Consider the following 16,497-nt stretch of genomic DNA (forward strand, 5'->3'; position numbering starts at 1 on the left):
CTATAAAGAAATATAATTTAAAGTAAGAACAATGGAGAACTGCAAATCACAAGGAATTTGATAAAAAGTTTAAACTAAGAAAAAAGCTTTAAGATTTTTAACCTGTTATGGCTTCCATTGCTTTACTTTTTTAATTAGAACTCTATATACCCTAGTTGTAATCAGAGAGCCACAGAGCTTATTGATAACATGGTCTTTAAAGACCTAATTTATTTTCATGAAGACTGCTAAGAGGATGGAGAAAAAGTAATTAAGTATTATCTCTTTTTTTCCCTAATAACCATAAACGTATTACATGACTAATAACCCAAATGTGCAGATGCGACATCCATTTAAGCATCATTTAATTTTGAACACTTAAAGAGAAAATGTTTGAGGTAACAAACACAAAATTATTTACACAACTATGGTAGTCCACGGATAGCACATAGATATAGTCCCTGTCTCAAATGGACTGGAGTTCCAGGTTCTTCTGAATTTATGAGTGAGATAGACTGCTCTTTTATAAGAAGCTGTCAAGAACTTAATCCACCTATTTTGTTCTCATGCTGTGCTAAAACTCTCTCACTTCCATCACTGTGCTGTGAATTTAGCAAAATATTTTCAAATATTTATAAATATTCTTCATAAATAAGAACTGATTTCATTGACAGCTTTTTGAGACCAGTTGATGAAAACTTTTGCTGTATCTAGAAAACGTTTAATGAAAGTTATGTAAGTAGCCTATAAGGTGTTAAAATGCACTTGAACTAGGTAATGTGATTTTTGCAGTTGTTGACTACACCAATCTAGTCAGTAATTTGTATGCTTGGGATCTGATAAGAGTAAATTGTGAAAAATGTTGGGCACACATATATGCTAGCACAAAAAATTTACCGGAGTACTGTATTCACCCCATTAGTATCATTTTGCATCCTTTTCTTTAGCAAACCACAACACACCACAAGTCAGAAGTTTGTTCCCATGAAGCTGCTATTGATGGTCAGCAAGTGAGGTGTTCAGGAGAAAACAACCTTTCTGAGAAAAAAAAACTTCTCCAGAACTGGCGAAAAGATGTGGCTAGGTTTCCCCCAAAGCAAACTGAGAAAGCAGCATTTTAAGGAGAACTTTAGAAAAGTCTTAGACTTCTGGAAAAAAAAGAAAAAAACATCAGAAGTTTTATTGAAAGTTCACTGACATTGTTTTTTAGGATCATTGAGAAGGAGCAGAAGATATTTAAAGACCTTTTGTATTTTGATTTAAAGACTGGGATATCTTCCAAATGCATTCAAAGTGCACGAAAGTGGATCCTACCCTGGTCTTCTAACCATGCATATTTGACACCATCTCCCATAACAGCCTCATAGTAAACTTAGGAAGCTTAGGGTTAGGTGAGTGAACTGTGAGGAGGATTGAGAACTGGCTGAATGGCAGAGCACAGACCATTGCAACCAATGGTGCAGGGTCTAGTTGGAGGCCTGTAGCTAGTGGTGTTCCCCAGGGGTCAGTACGGAGTCCGTTCTTGTTCAAAATGAGTGACCTGGGTAACAGTACAAATTGTACTGTAAGCAAATTTGCAGGTGATAGAAGTCTGGGAGGAGTGACTAACACACGAGAAGTCTGTGCTGCCATTCAGCAAGACCTGGATGGGCTGGAGGGTAGGATGTCTCATGAATTTCAACAAGAGGAAGTGTAGAGTCCTGCATCTTGAGAAGAGTAACCCCCTGCACTGGTGCAGGTCAAATGGCTGACAAGCTGCAACTCTACCAAGAAGGCTCTGGAAGTCCTGGCAAACAATGCTGTCCTTCCCATCTACTCTGTCCTAGTGAGAACACATCTATAGTCTTGAGTCCAGTTCTGGGCTCCCCAGTTCAAGAGAGACAAACACTGGAGAGAGTTCAGTGGAGGGCAAGGAAAATGACGAAAGGACAACAGCATCTCTCTGAGGAGGAGAGGGTGAGAGAGCCGGGGATCTTTAACCTGGAGAAGAGCAGTCTCAGAGGGGAATCTTATCAGTGCTTATCAATATCTAAAGGGTGGAGGTCAAGAGAATAGGGCAAGTCTCTTTTCAGTGGTGCCCGGTGATAGGACAAAGAACAATGGGCACAAAGGAACACCGGAAGAACCATCTAAATGTAAGGAAAAACTGTCATGTGAGGATGACAGATCACTGGGAAATCTCCTTTGTGAAGACTTTCAAAGCCCACCTGGACTCATTCCTGTGCAACCTAATCCAGGTGAACTTCTTTTTAGTAAGGTGATTGGGCTAGATGATCCCGAGGTCCTTTCCAACCTGTACCATTCAGTGATTTGGCACTACTTCAAAAGCAAGAAACTTTGTCCAAGCTTGTCCATTCTTTTAATCTTAAGGAACTGCTTTGGAGATATTTATCAATGGAGAGTAGGGAGACAAAAATGCTTACATAAAGTTGCAGTATTCTTTTAGTTCCCCTGACATGCACTGCTGAGAGTGCATTACTGAGAGTTCAAGCTTTCGTAGGCACAGCACATGAAATGTTATCTTTCCTGGAGTTGCTATTGATAGCTTTGCTAAAGAGATAGGAGTATGCTTTGTTACAAACATATGAACACTGCCTTTGTAGGTTTTTGATGACTTCACTGTTAGGTTCAATGACAGGATCAAACAACCTTTCTAAACCTCTTCTGGAATCATGTGGTGGGAGTGCTTTCAGTTAGAATAGTTATATCCATGTCTAAGGTTTTGAAATACGTCAGTAAGAGTGCTGAGCCATGCCACACTATATCCATTTACGGCTCATAATCCAACCCTTTAAGTATGATGTATGTTGAATGGAGTAATTTCATTACCTTGAGTAGATTTCATAAGACTCTCACAGAATGTGCTTGATATTTTAGAAATGAAATTAAAATGAACTGTTTCTACGGGCTAAAGAAAATGTATTTAATACCTAAGAAGTCTTTGGGAAAAGACTTAAATTAATAAGAAATTGTTGTTAAAATACATTATTGTCTTTTGGGTTTGTTTTGCTTTGGCTTGGGTTTTTTGGGGGTTTGGGGGGTTTTTGTTAGTTTGTGGGTTTTTTTTGTTTTTTGGTTGTTTGGTTTTTTGTTTTAAGAAAATGGAAAGGAAATAAAATAACTCTAGGTACAACCTTTCCACACAAAGCTGGCAAAGACCAAGATAACATTTTTTGCTGTTTTTTTCCCCCCCTCCAAAATATTTATGTATTTTCTTTCAACAGAGTTCAGAGATATAATTGTATATTACTGCCTTCTTCCTTGGAGAAGAACAGTGCTAGTAAACTGAAACAAAAAATATGCAAGTTGCAATTATTCAGGAAAGCAACAAAGCCAGAAAACATTAGAGTCATGTGATGATAAAAATAATTCTATTCATTTCTATTGGAAATAATGCTCTTACAGCTGTTTACTTCCTACATTTGCTTTGTTTGACTGAAACCATAAAGCTACCTCAGATGTTATCTCAAAAGTATTAAATGATGGTTATCAGATCATAGAATTCTAGAATGGTCTGGTTTGGAAGGGACCACTGAAGGTCATCTAGTCCAACCCCCTCTGCAATCAGCAGGGGCATCCTCAGCTAGACCAGGCCACCCAGAGCCCTGTCAAGTCTTACTTTGAGTGTCTCCAACCACCTCCCTGGGCAACCTGTTCCAGCATTCCACTACCCTCATAGTAAAGAACTTGTTCCTAACATGCAATCTAAATCTGCCCTTCTCTAGTTTGAAGTCATTGCCCCTTGTCCTACCACAGGCCTTTGTAAACACTCTCTCTCCATGCTTCTTGTAGGCCCCCTTCCAGTACTGGAAGGCTGCTATCAGGTGTCCCCAGAGCCTTCTCTTCTCCATGCTGAACAACCCCAGTTCCCTCAGCCTGTCCTCGCAGCAGAGGTGCTCCAACCCCCTGATCATTTTTGTGACCCTCCTCTGGACCCACTCCATCAGGTCCATGTCCTTTCTATATTGAGGCTTCCAGACCTGGATGCAGTACTCCAGGTGAGGTCTCACCAGAACAAAGTGGCAGAATAACCTCTCTGGATCTGCTGGCCATGCTTCTTATGATGCAGGCCAGGATGCCATTGGCCTTCTGGGCTGCAAGTGCACCCTGTCTGCTCATGTCTAGATTCTCCTCCATCAGCATCCTCATGTCCTTTTCCACAGGACTGCTTTCTATCACCTCATTTCCCAGCCTGTACTGATAGTCAGGATTGTCCTGGCCCAAGTGCAGAACCCTGCACTTTCTCTTGTTGAACCCCCTGAGGTTCACCTGGTCACACCTCTCCAACTTGTCCAGGTCCCTCTAGATGCCATCCCATCCCTGTGGTGTATCAACAACACCACTCAGCTTGCTGTCATCTGCACTCTTGTTGATGGTGCACTCGATCCCACTGTCTATGTGATTGATAAAAATATTAAACAGCACAAGTCCTAGTATGGACCCCTGGGACACACCACTTGTCACTGCTCTCCATCTGGACTTCAAGCCATTGAGCACTATCCTCTGGATGTGACCATTCAGCCAATTCCTTATCCAATGATAATTTTCCTAATTATTTGGATATTGATTTTTCCTTAAAATTCACCTTGGAGCAAACCCATAACTTGCCTGCTGTTTAAAATGAAATAAATATGTTTTTTTCAAGACAGATGAAGAAAAGATCATCCCGGTTTGAAGTTAAGTCATCATTCTTTTCTTGGAAATATGGTAGTATCCTGGTCACTCCATTTCACTAAACTCAGTAATGATTTCATTGAGAAAATCCTTGAGACCTCCCCATACAGCAGGACCATGCAGTGATTTCATTGACTGACAAATTCAGATGATAGATGCAATTGCATTACTGAGCTCACTGGTAGGACTTTTATTTGAATTTACTGTTCACAGCAACAGTATCATCAGTATCCTACTGTAAGTTATACACTCTGATTCCTTCACAGGCAGCTATAGGTGGTTGTGAAAGAATTTTCCAGTGCACTAGAGGAAAGGGAAACACATAGAATATGAACTAAGAATAGCTACTTTCTTTTTATAATTCTGCTAGATTTTAGCCTACTTCTAGCACAATGATGCATGTGAACCAAAATTAGTGCATCAGCAGTAATTAGTAAACTCTGTGCTATCCTGTTTATAAAATTCCATATAATTTGTCTTAATCGCTACAGCATTATATTATTTATTCACTGCACTTTCTTAATTTATCTGATCCACATGAACTTTGGTGGCCTTTCACACAGTTTGTAATGAATTAATTTGAATGATGACTTCTACTCCCATCAGTGCCTCTGGCTTGCTACAAAGATGGAATGGCTTTATAGCACTGCTATGGCCAGTAAATTCCCAACACAGTAAGAATTATCAGCCAAATTCTTATATATATTCCTTGGTAACACAGAATTCTTCCCAAATCTGTGCACTTTTGGTAGATTAACACAGCTTTCTCCATATTTTCACATGCAGCTAATACTAATTTAATTTGTTTTCTACAACTAATGTGTATATTTTTATTGCCAATATTCTTCCCTATGATTATCTGTTCTTTACATAGTTTTCCTCACAATGCTTATGAAATTACTTTTTATAAAATATTTTACCTGATGAAAAATAGATTATATGCAATATGTAATGTCTTCTGCTTATGCTCTTGCTATCTGATGCATTCACTGTTATGTCACTTCCTTCAGCAGTAGTTATATATTCTTTCTCTTCAAATATACAAACTGAGCTATTCCCAGATCATCAGCATCAATTTTAATTTTCTAAGAGCAAATTAATGTTACTCTCTGCTCACATTACTATATAGCAAATAACTTAAAAGTTCGAAGTAAAGGATTTCAAAGTTCAGGTGTTTAACTCAAGTGTTCTAGTTGTCTGGCATAGATGCTCAGAAGATCTGTCATTTTAAAGTCTGTTAGTCTTTAGACTGTTTAAAAAATACAGTCACTTTAAATTCAGAACAATTCATTGGTACAATTCCAATATTCAGATCATCATACAAAAATTAGATTTTTCATATTTACTGGGTTTTTTACCATAATGGTTACAAATGGTAGAAGTCAGTTAAAACTATATTTGTCTCATTTTTTAAGCCAAACTATTTACAGAAAGGCTTTCACCATTCTGAGTGGCTAGTGTCAAGAACAAAAGGTCCTTTCTCCCTCCCACCCTGTGCTTACAATAAGCCTAATATGAGTCTGAAGGCACTGCAAACTAAATATACTTTCATCTAAGTCTTCAAAACTTAGTGCATGATCAGTGCTTATTTGCAGCATAAATTACATTTGCAGTATAAATTACATGTGAACACAAGTATTTAGGTCTACGAGTAAAATCTCTGATATAACACCTGTTTTGAGAATTTTTTCATAATTAATTGCTGAAACCTCTGTCTCCCTTAAACTTAACGAGCCCTATGAAACTTTACAATCACAACATGCTTGGAGCTCCTGATGTACCAGGTGCTGTCAGACAACATGGGATAAACCCTGTTCTAATGACATTCCGCTAAGCAAGTGGAAACAGAATCTATTTATAATAGGTAATTGAAAAGCTTGGGATGAGGAAATAAAATAAGCTATAGGAATTTTAAAAGTTTTGGGGTTTTTTGTTTTGTTGTTTTTTTTTTTAAAGGTTGAAGTAAAAACAGCAAAAAAGCCCCAAATGTGAGCAAAACTAGGTTTATGACCAGTTAAATCCTGGAGATGTGGTGACCAACAGTTACTGTTTTTCCAGTTGCTGTGGCTTCAATTCAATCACTTACTGTGCCTTCCCTTCACTTATGTCCACTTACTAGGTGGACATAAAATAACATGTTTGCAGAACAAAATTCTGTAGTGTACATAGAATTCCATTCATATCCTACATTAAGAAAACCTGAACTTCCAATCTTTCTCCCCTGAATTATTCTATGTCCTATATCAAAACAGGTAAAAATAACCACAGCTGCATACAACTGGGACTAACTAGTAACTTTTCTTTTAAATTGTGAATCCATTTTATAAAACTGCACACAAATGGGCATTCCTGCATGCAACTCATAGTGAAATGGTTATACCTACATTTATACTATATAGCCCCAGACAGACTATAAGGGAATGTTTTCCATGTATGTGTAAACAAAATGCATATTTAGTTATAAAAAAATAAAAGCCAAACCTAATACATTGTGAAACCTTTGATCTGTAACACCACTGGAAGTATTACAGGACATTTGCATGTTCCAGTGCTCTGTGCCACACATAAACTTCACTTAAGTAGGCTCTATTTTTATGGGTAGCTCAGTGTTCTTTCCTAGAAACTACCTTCTACTTCTACATGTGTTTGTTTCAGGAGGATGTTACAAGTATTGACACAAAATACCAAAATGCCCTTGAAGCCTAAAAAATTATTACTAAGTTTGTAATCAAAATGTTTTAAAAATGTAATTAATTTTACTATGTTAATAAAACTATGTAATCTGATTTGCAAAGAGCATTAGACAAGTCTAATGCAATAGAAATAGACTTCTAGACAGAGTTATAGTTTTACATGTGTCTAAAGCAGTCATTTTTGTGACCCTCCTCTGGACCCACTCCATCAGGTCCATGTCCTTCCTATACTGAGGCTTCCAGACCTGGATGCAGTACTCCAGGTGAGGTCTCACCAGAGCAAAGTGGCAGAATAACCTCTCTGGATCTGCTGGCCACGCTTCCTGTGATACAGGCCAGGATGCCATTGGCCTTCTGGGCTGCAAGTGCACCCTGTCTGCTCATATCCAGATTCTCCTCCATCAGCATCCCCAAGTCCTTTTCCACAGGGCTGTTTTTTATCACCTCATTTCCCAGCCTGTACTGATAGTGAGGGTTGTCCTGGCCCAAGTGCAGAACCCTGCACTTCCTCTTGTTGAACCTCGTGAGGTTTGTCTGGGCACACTTCTCCAACTTGTCCAGAAGATAACTTCCTGACACAGCTGGTGAATGATCCATGTCTAGCACCCTGCTAGACGTGTTGTTCAGGAACAGAGAAGGAGTTGTGGGTGATGTGATGGTTGGAGACCATGCTGTCAAATATTAGGAGAAAGCTCTGGGGCCACCTCTGGCCCCACTGCCTCCACATGGAGTGTTTCTGTCAGGGAGACACCCACAAAACAGATAGCAACAGCCATCCAAACATATTTATTTACTGGGACCAGAATTACACAGCACTTCTTCCAGCACAATTAAATTACAAATTTGGATGTCAGTTGGGAATATAAAACTGCACAACAAATGAAGCTTTAAACTTTAAGGAGTATTCCTCACAAAAAGATGAACTAAAATGGGTGCAAGCTCACTCAAAAAGGGGAAACCTCCCACTGACGGGTACCCAAAATATACACTTAGCAAAGAGGGGGGTGAGGGTGGTACATGATTCTGCGGGGGAAGAATTCCTCTGTCAAGCCACTTGCTGCATAGAGACAAACTCAAAATGTCTCTGTACAGGACTCATTTATGCCCTGTCTGTGGTCATTTGTGATTAGTCAAAGGGCTAAGACCAGAGAACCACACCAAAAGTAAGGTAGGAGTTCTGGGCCTGGAGGTGCTGCAGTTAATCTCTGAGAGACCCCAGGCTGATCTGTATTTGTCTTTAGCAAGCCTCGGCCCTTTCTCAGTTGTCTGGCAGGCAGAGACTTTCAGTCAGTGTGCACGGAACTGCCACAGTCTCTTCAAACAACCTCAGTGTGAGGGAAGACACCTGAAAAACCACGGCAAGCAGTGACAGATCCACCTGCTGCTGGTCAGGGCAGAGACTGCTTATTGAAGGGGAAGGCCGGAGGTTCCGAGGACTCTTGATCCCACAGGAGGCCACACTGATATGCCTGAGAAAACAGCCCAGCCTGGACCAGGCAGCTGGGCATTGCAAGGACATGCCTGCAGCAGCAGAGGCGAGCTGGGGCAGTTAAAAGAACTCAAGGAGCCAGGAGAACATCTTTCTTGAGAAGCTTGGGCACTGCTTCTGCCCCTCCCCAGGACAGTGAGTGACCATGACCTCTCTCCATTTTGTGGCCTGTGATGCCACTGAGAGGGAGCATCTACTTACTCACAGCTCTAACCAGCTTGCCACAGCAAGCAAACATAGCCATAGAGACAAAGTAGAGCTGTTCCATCTGCCATCATGGTGAGAAAAACATTACTCACGTCCTGCCATGTTACCACATGCCTGAGCTGCATTTTGCAGTGGGCCAAGAGGAAAGTGTCCTGCCTCCTTTGCAGGCAGCCTTCAGGAGCATCATGCACTCTGTGCAGTCAGAGGAAGACTTTTTGGAGATGGCTCTTCCAGACCCCACACGTCAATCAAATATTGGCCATGAGGATCTGGAGTTCCAAGCTCTTGAATTTTCTTGTGGAGCTGGGTGGTGCTTTGGGGGCTGCTGTTGGCAGCTCTTGATGCAGACCCCAGAGCCATCAACTGTGTTTCCCCAGCCCTGCCTGATTTAGGCTAGCTGGGTGCTACAAGGAAGTGCCTGCAGCAGCAGAGGTGAGCTGTGTGGGGAATGTCTCCTCAGGGTGGCCATGAAGGGGATGTATAACAAGGCTCAATGGAGCTGGGAGAGTGTCATTCTAGAGAAACATGGGAATTTCTTCTGCCCCTCCCCAGGACAGGGAGGGACCATCACCTCTCTCTAATATGCAGTGTCTAATACCAGTGAGCAGGAGCGGCTGCTTGTCCCAGGCTCTCACCAGCCTGCCACAGAAAGCAAACACGTCCTCAGAGGCAGAGTGGAGCTGCCCCATCTGCCATGACTTAGAGGATGACATTGCTTATACCATGCCCTGTTGCCATCAGTTATGCTTGGGCTGTAGGCCAAGAGGAAAGTGTCATGCCCCCTTTGCAGGCAGCCTGTCAGGAGCATTACACACTCTGTATGGTAACAGGAAGACTCTCTGGAGATGGGTCTTCCAGACCCCACAGTTCCATCCATGAGGACGAGCAGGAGGCTGGGGAGCTGGAACTCAGGAATTATATGAGGGACTTCTGGGCACGCCATTTCTGAGGCTATGTTGAGTTTCTCCAACCGTTGCTGACCTGGCTGGAAGGGAAACTGAAGCACGTCCAGTGGTGGGAGGTGTCTCTGGCACAGGGCACCATCATACCGAATCTGTGCTGCCATGGTCTGAACGAAGAGGCCTTGATCCAAGACCTGCAGCCCTTCGGGCATGACCAAACAGTGACAACTGTGCACCAGCTAAGCAGTGTGGCTGTGGAGTGGTGAAATGACTTGCTGCTGCTGTGGCAGATGTTGTTCTGGGCTCCCATGCTGCTGAGGAGCAGGACAGCCATACAGACACCCTTGGCCCCACCACCTTCCAAGGGGAGAATCCTGCCCCCAGCACCAGCAGACAGGAGGAATTGTCCCATGAGGAATCAGGACATGTGGAAACAGAACCCTCCACATCTGGCCAGGGCAGAAACAGCCCACAGAAGGGACTCTGGTGCCCCTCAAAGGCTGGAAGCTCCCAGACCTCTTCAGCTCACAAGAGGTCATGATGTTGACAGCACTAGGGTGCCAGGACCAGGCTGGCCGCAGTGACATATGCTGGGCCCCAAGAGGACTTCCCAGCAATTGTTAAAAACTTAGTTATATAAGTCGTGAGAGTGATGTAGGTTATGTAAAAATTAAATAAAACTTTGAAAACTGCCCAAAAATTCTCTCATTACAATCAGGGCACCTGCCATTGCTATTGCTTTTGGGGGCTGCTCTTGGCAGCTAGTAGCTCAGATCCCAAAGCCATTAACTCTGTTTCCTTGGCCCTGCCTGATTCAGGCAGCTGGGCACATGGGGAGGGTGATGGGGAAGCCAGGAGGGTGTCCTTCCTGAGGAGCTCAGGCATTTCTTAGGCCCCTCTCCAGGACAGAGTGACCATGATCTCTCTCCTTTTTGCAACCTGTGACAACAGTGAAGGGAGAGCAGCTGCTTGACCCAGGCTCTCACCAGCCTTCCACAGCAAGCAAACATGTCCACAGAGTGTACCAGCAATGGCTGGATGCTGTGGAAGATGTTGTTCCTGGGCTGCCATGCTGCCAAGAAGCAGGACAGCCTTGCAGACACCCTTGGCCCCATCATCTTCCAAGGGGAGAATCCTGCCTCAACTCCAGGAGGCAGGAGGAATTTTCCCATAAGTAATCGGGGTGGGGGCTGCAGAACCCTACACATCTGGCCAGGGCAGAGGCTGCCTGCAGAGGCTGCCCACAGAGGAAGTCCCAGTGCCCACCAAGAGGAAGGCCAGAGGCTCCCAGATCTCTTCAGCCCACAAGAGGCCATACTGCGGACAGAACTAGGGTGCACCAGAAACTAGCAGCTAGGACATGTGCTGGCCCCCAGGGGAACTTGGAGACAATTGTTATCATCTTAGCTATGTCAGTTATGTAAGTAGTAAATAAAACTGTGAAAACTGCCCAAAAAGTCTTAGTCTCACTACAAGCAGAGCAGCTACCATTGCTATTGCTGCCATCCCTGATACTTCTCCCTGCTGGTGCAGAGCACACTTCCCTGTTTTATGTTTACTGCAAACTGTGGAGCTGTTCTGGCCTGACCTGTGCCTTATTGCTCCTCAGCCCAGGCCTGGCCTCCTCCATGCCTCACCCTCTGCCCTGGTGTCTGGCCTCTGCTCTCTTGACAGCCTTTTCTCTTCTCTGCAACCTTGGTATAGTTGCACAGAAACTCATCTTGGTGCTGTGCTCTGTGAAAAAACATGGTTGTATCCTACTGAGGTAAAGCAAGAGTCAGCAGAGTAAGTGCTGTGGCAGCTTGGTCAGGTGAAAGCCCTACTCCAGGCTGGCCAGATCACATTTCTTTGCTTTGGGACTGGGGTGTCTTGATTTTGGGACACAACCAGGGGTTTGGCTGCTTAAATCTGATCCAGTGAAAGCTATCCTTGCCCATGGCAGGGGAGTTGCAACTAGGTGATCTTTAAAGTCCTTTCCAAACCAATCCATTCAATGCTAAAGAAGTGAATTACCTGGAAGGAGATTGCATCAAGGTGGGGGTTCTCTTCTCCCAGGTAACAAGCAATAGGACAAGAGGTATCAAATTATGTCAGGGGAGGTTTCAGCTTGACAATAGAATATTAATAGAATTTTTCTAAAAACTGTGAACAATGGCATTGTTCTGGAGATGGGTCCAAAATGGTCTGTCAGGTTGTAATGATGAAGCATTAAGGAGACTGATACTTTGCACAAACTGAAAAAACAAATGCTAAGGAAAAGAATTATTATATAGACATAGTGTGAGAGAACCCTAAAGGCAAGCCTTAATTCCTGATTTTTGATCTTCTAAGCAACTTACATAATGTATTTCTTTTCCTCGTATTTCTTTACTTGAATAATCATAGACTTCTGAAGGAGTATGCTGATTTTTGCACTGTGCTACCTTCTCACTTGTTCTACACTTATTGAGGTGAAAATGGAGGAAAGAATTGTGATTGTCTGTAAAAATAGCTGGGATTTGTCAATCCTACATCAATATGAAAGTTGGACCTGAACATAGCACTATAAATGAATAAAATTTAAAAATCCAAAGAATTCCATGATAAATCTACTCTTTCCTTGGAATCTAGCCTTCACCCACTTCCAATATTTTCTCTGTTACATGTTTGAAAGAGGTGTGGTTTCAAAACAAGAGCAGAAAGTGTTTCAAGAGGCAATATATATTCCCATTGTACAAGCAGAACCATTTTCACAGTGAGACATAAAATCTGTGGAATCCTGCCAGTTGTTTTTTGGCTTTGCATTTTATGGGTACTGATTGTAATAGTTCATTTCTCTCCTAAGATCTCTCTTAATTTGCTGCAAATATTTTGCCAGTATGTTATTTCATCCTGTTTTAATCTTCCTTTTGCTAACTCTGCTTGTACAGTGAGATGGGCAGGAGTTTGATTTTCAGCCTTCACAGAAGTGAAGAGTCTGTCAACTGTAATGCACCTCTGCCCTAGGCACCCTGTGGTTTTTGAAGGTTTCATCCTTGAGGTGATGTCCCTTTGCCCCAGCTCTGGCCATTTGGTCTGAGACACCTGCATAATCAACAAAAAGCTGTCTGAATGATTCATCTGGAGGTTAGTGACCTAAACAGATGGCATAAACTATATGTATTTGTTTCTCCAGACTATACAGGGAGCCATACATAGCACTTTCAAGAAAAAAATTATTGAAAACAGATTTTAAACCATTACTGTTCTGAATATGAGAAAAAGTAAGCAAATGAGAATAAGTTGCATGTTAAATGAAGATCTATATGTTCAAGGGTCTCACAGGGTAAGTATCCTAACTGCAGGATCTGTATGTGTATCATCTTTTCTGAGCTGATACTTCTCTGAGATGTATGTAACACGATTCATTAGGAAGGGTATTTACCATCCTATTGCCTATTTAATCTGAAAACTGTTTTCTCAAAGATCTCATTGATAGATGAGGTGGAAAGACCCTTAGAGCCTCAGGGCTCTAATCTATACCTTGTAACTTCATGACTAATACAAAGAGAATTGAGTTCTGGATTCTGACAACATAACGGACAAAGAAGTTGCTTCAAATCATTAACTTTTCCTTTAACCAAACATGGACTAAAGATACCTCTTCAACACAAAACCAAAAGTGAAGTTCCTTGCATAATATTTTTTTAGACTATTAACAAGGCTAAATTCTGTAAATATTTGAATGTTCTTAAGATACATGATTCAAGGAAAAAAAAATAATGGTTCTATACAATGCATGTCTGGGTGAATGGCAAGAGATTTGCTTTCATGCATAACAAAATGAAAAATATTGATTCTTCCAAGCTATAGCACTATGACAAAGATCAGATGCTGACCCTTTTAATTTGGTTTAACCCATCTCTTTTTAACTGTTTTCTCAGCAACTGTATATAAAAATAGACTATACTGAGTTATAATAACAGAGGGATGCCATTATTGTTTGTGGAGGCAAGATCAATTTACATTTCAGTAACCCCAAATTTTACGTACTCTCAACTTTTTTTTAATGTATTTTTTCCTTCTTTGCTGGAAAGAGAAGTTATGTTCAGGGTCTGTCACCTTGGAATTTCCACCATAAACATTGTCAGGATAGTTTATGCTGTGTTATTAACTGTGCTTAGAGTTGATTTCAAGGCAAAAGGAAGCTGAAAATGTTTGTCTGCATAGATGTACATATCCCTAGTGGCACAGATGCTGAAATACTGTTTCAAAATTCTGACAGATGTGTTGCTAATCCTCTAATCTGGCATTGTTGCATGTGTTGTAAAGTGTCCAAAGTATCCTCACTCTAAAGTCACTCTAAAGCATGAAAGACTGTTCCTCCTGACGCTATATGTAATTGTATCAATACAGACAATGACTGTTTTCTGCTTATGACTTGAAGGTGGTGCATTCCTTTTACCTAGAGAATTTATCTAGCAATAGCACATTCATAGAGTTAAAGTCTGACACTGATTTTACTCTTTATTGTCTATGCATCATTATTTAGCCTTTCTTTTTCACCAGTATTTTTCTTCAGGGCTTTTTTGGGAGGAAAATTTTCTAGAAACCAATTCCATTATGTCTCATGTCTGCTACTAGTTAGAAAATCTGGAATCCAGACATGGAAAGGAAGTCTGAGTCTCCTGGCTGTTTCTGCTCTATGGCTTGATGAGGTTGAACCCATTTCAAACCTTGCTTTGTATTTGGCTTCATAAGTAGAGGACAGCGTTTCATTGAGCATTAGTGTTATGCCAAGGTGTATGCAATTTATATCTAGAGTTAGTCTTTCAGAGCTTTGTCTCTTGCAGCTGAAAATATTTTTCAGCCATCTGTTACTCCATAAAATTTAGTAAATATTGTTTTTCAACATCTGTTAATTTCTGTGCTGTCTCTGTATATCCACTAATGTGGAAATTAGCAGTGCTAGTGATGAAGGTAGAACCAGTCAGTGAGAATGTTAGCCTTGGAATACAATACAAGCTTTAGACTCATCTCATTAAGTACAAAGCTATCAGAGCTTTATTGTCCGAACAGCCTCTCCTCCAGATCCAGTTCATAGTGCCTTGTGCAGCTGCCAGAAGACAACTTCTCAGGGAAGTTATATGGCTAAAGATGTCCTGATTTCCATGTCTGTGGGATAAAACTGATCTGTTCCTATCTGACTTCGGTGTAGGCTTTACTAAGTGTAGGTTTCAACTCTATTCTGTGTAGTTTAGGGAATCAGCTTCCAGCAATAACTGTGAGTTTGAGAAATATTACTACATTGGATTGAACGCACTATGAAAGACATGGTTCATGATTTTTAGGTTATTTTTGTGCTTGTCCTATTTATTTTAAGTACTCTTTAGTTAGGTAACAGCAATATTTTTCGGAAAAAATGGACCAATAAAATTAAAAAGGGACAAATGTAGCTAGTTACAGTATTATGGATGTGATGTTCCCATGGGAGATCAGTATTTTCTGATTTTTCTGCAGTGATTACCTAAGAAATCCAGCTTTAGAGCAGATTAGAAACTTTTGCTAATCCTCTCCATTAATACCTGTATAAATGTTACTTTCAAAATTCAGTATTTGTCTTTGTCTTTTTTTTTTTTTTTCATGAATACTCTTCTCATTTTTTATTGATTTGGGAAACTATTTAAACACAGATTCAGTTTCTTTGCTTAAATCTCAATATTTGTAAAATGTGTATAAGCTCTTGAATAACTGTGTTGTTATTTACTTGCTGCTGTGAAGGTTTTAATACCTACTTGGTAAGAAGTACTAAACAACAGCAAGATATTTTTTTTTTCTATCAACAGCCTCACATGTGTAATTGATTATCTGTGCATGAAGTATTAAGGCCAAGTTTTCTTTCTCACCTGAGGGATGCACAAATAAAGACATGAACATGCTGCAGTACGAAATGTCTTTTGAGGAACAGTAACTGCAATTTGTAACTTCACTGATGAAATGTCATTTGATTGTAGAGATTAAGCTTTGGACTTTAGGAGAAAGCTTGGTTTTCTGTAGTGTGTAATGCTACCTAGATGGTGTCTGAGAAATAATCTAAATTGCTGCCAGAGAGAATTTTGGGTTATTTGAAGCCAGAAAGCAGCAATAGGCTTTGCTTTTAGCAATTTGTGAGAGCCGGTCAATTATGCAGCAAGTAAATTGATATAGGTTCATGTCTTCCCTCCTCTGCATATCTAGCTTGTAAATAGAATCCAGTACTGTCCCACTTATTTCATTGTTTTCTGTTCATCATGTCAACTCTGCCCCTCAGGTTTGATTACTGGCAAATATTTTGACATGTAAAATTAGAATTCCTTTTTTTTCTAGTTTTCACAGTTTTGTATTTCAAAGGTTAATAATAAAGAAATATAATGGGGAAAAAGTTTGGGCTTAGATTTAAAAACAGGTCTTAAAGTTATCTTCTAGTACATAAGCAAATTTGAAATGCTTTAATAGAAAATCGCAATCACAAAAGCTGTTGCTTGTTTACTACCTGTGTTATTTACCAACTTGTGTTTTCAATCGTCTGTAAACTTGTGGATTGCAAGCAGGGAAG

Source organism: Indicator indicator, chromosome Z, assembly GCF_027791375.1.
Source record: "Indicator indicator isolate 239-I01 chromosome Z, UM_Iind_1.1, whole genome shotgun sequence".
Lineage (NCBI taxonomy): Eukaryota > Metazoa > Chordata > Aves > Piciformes > Indicatoridae > Indicator > Indicator indicator.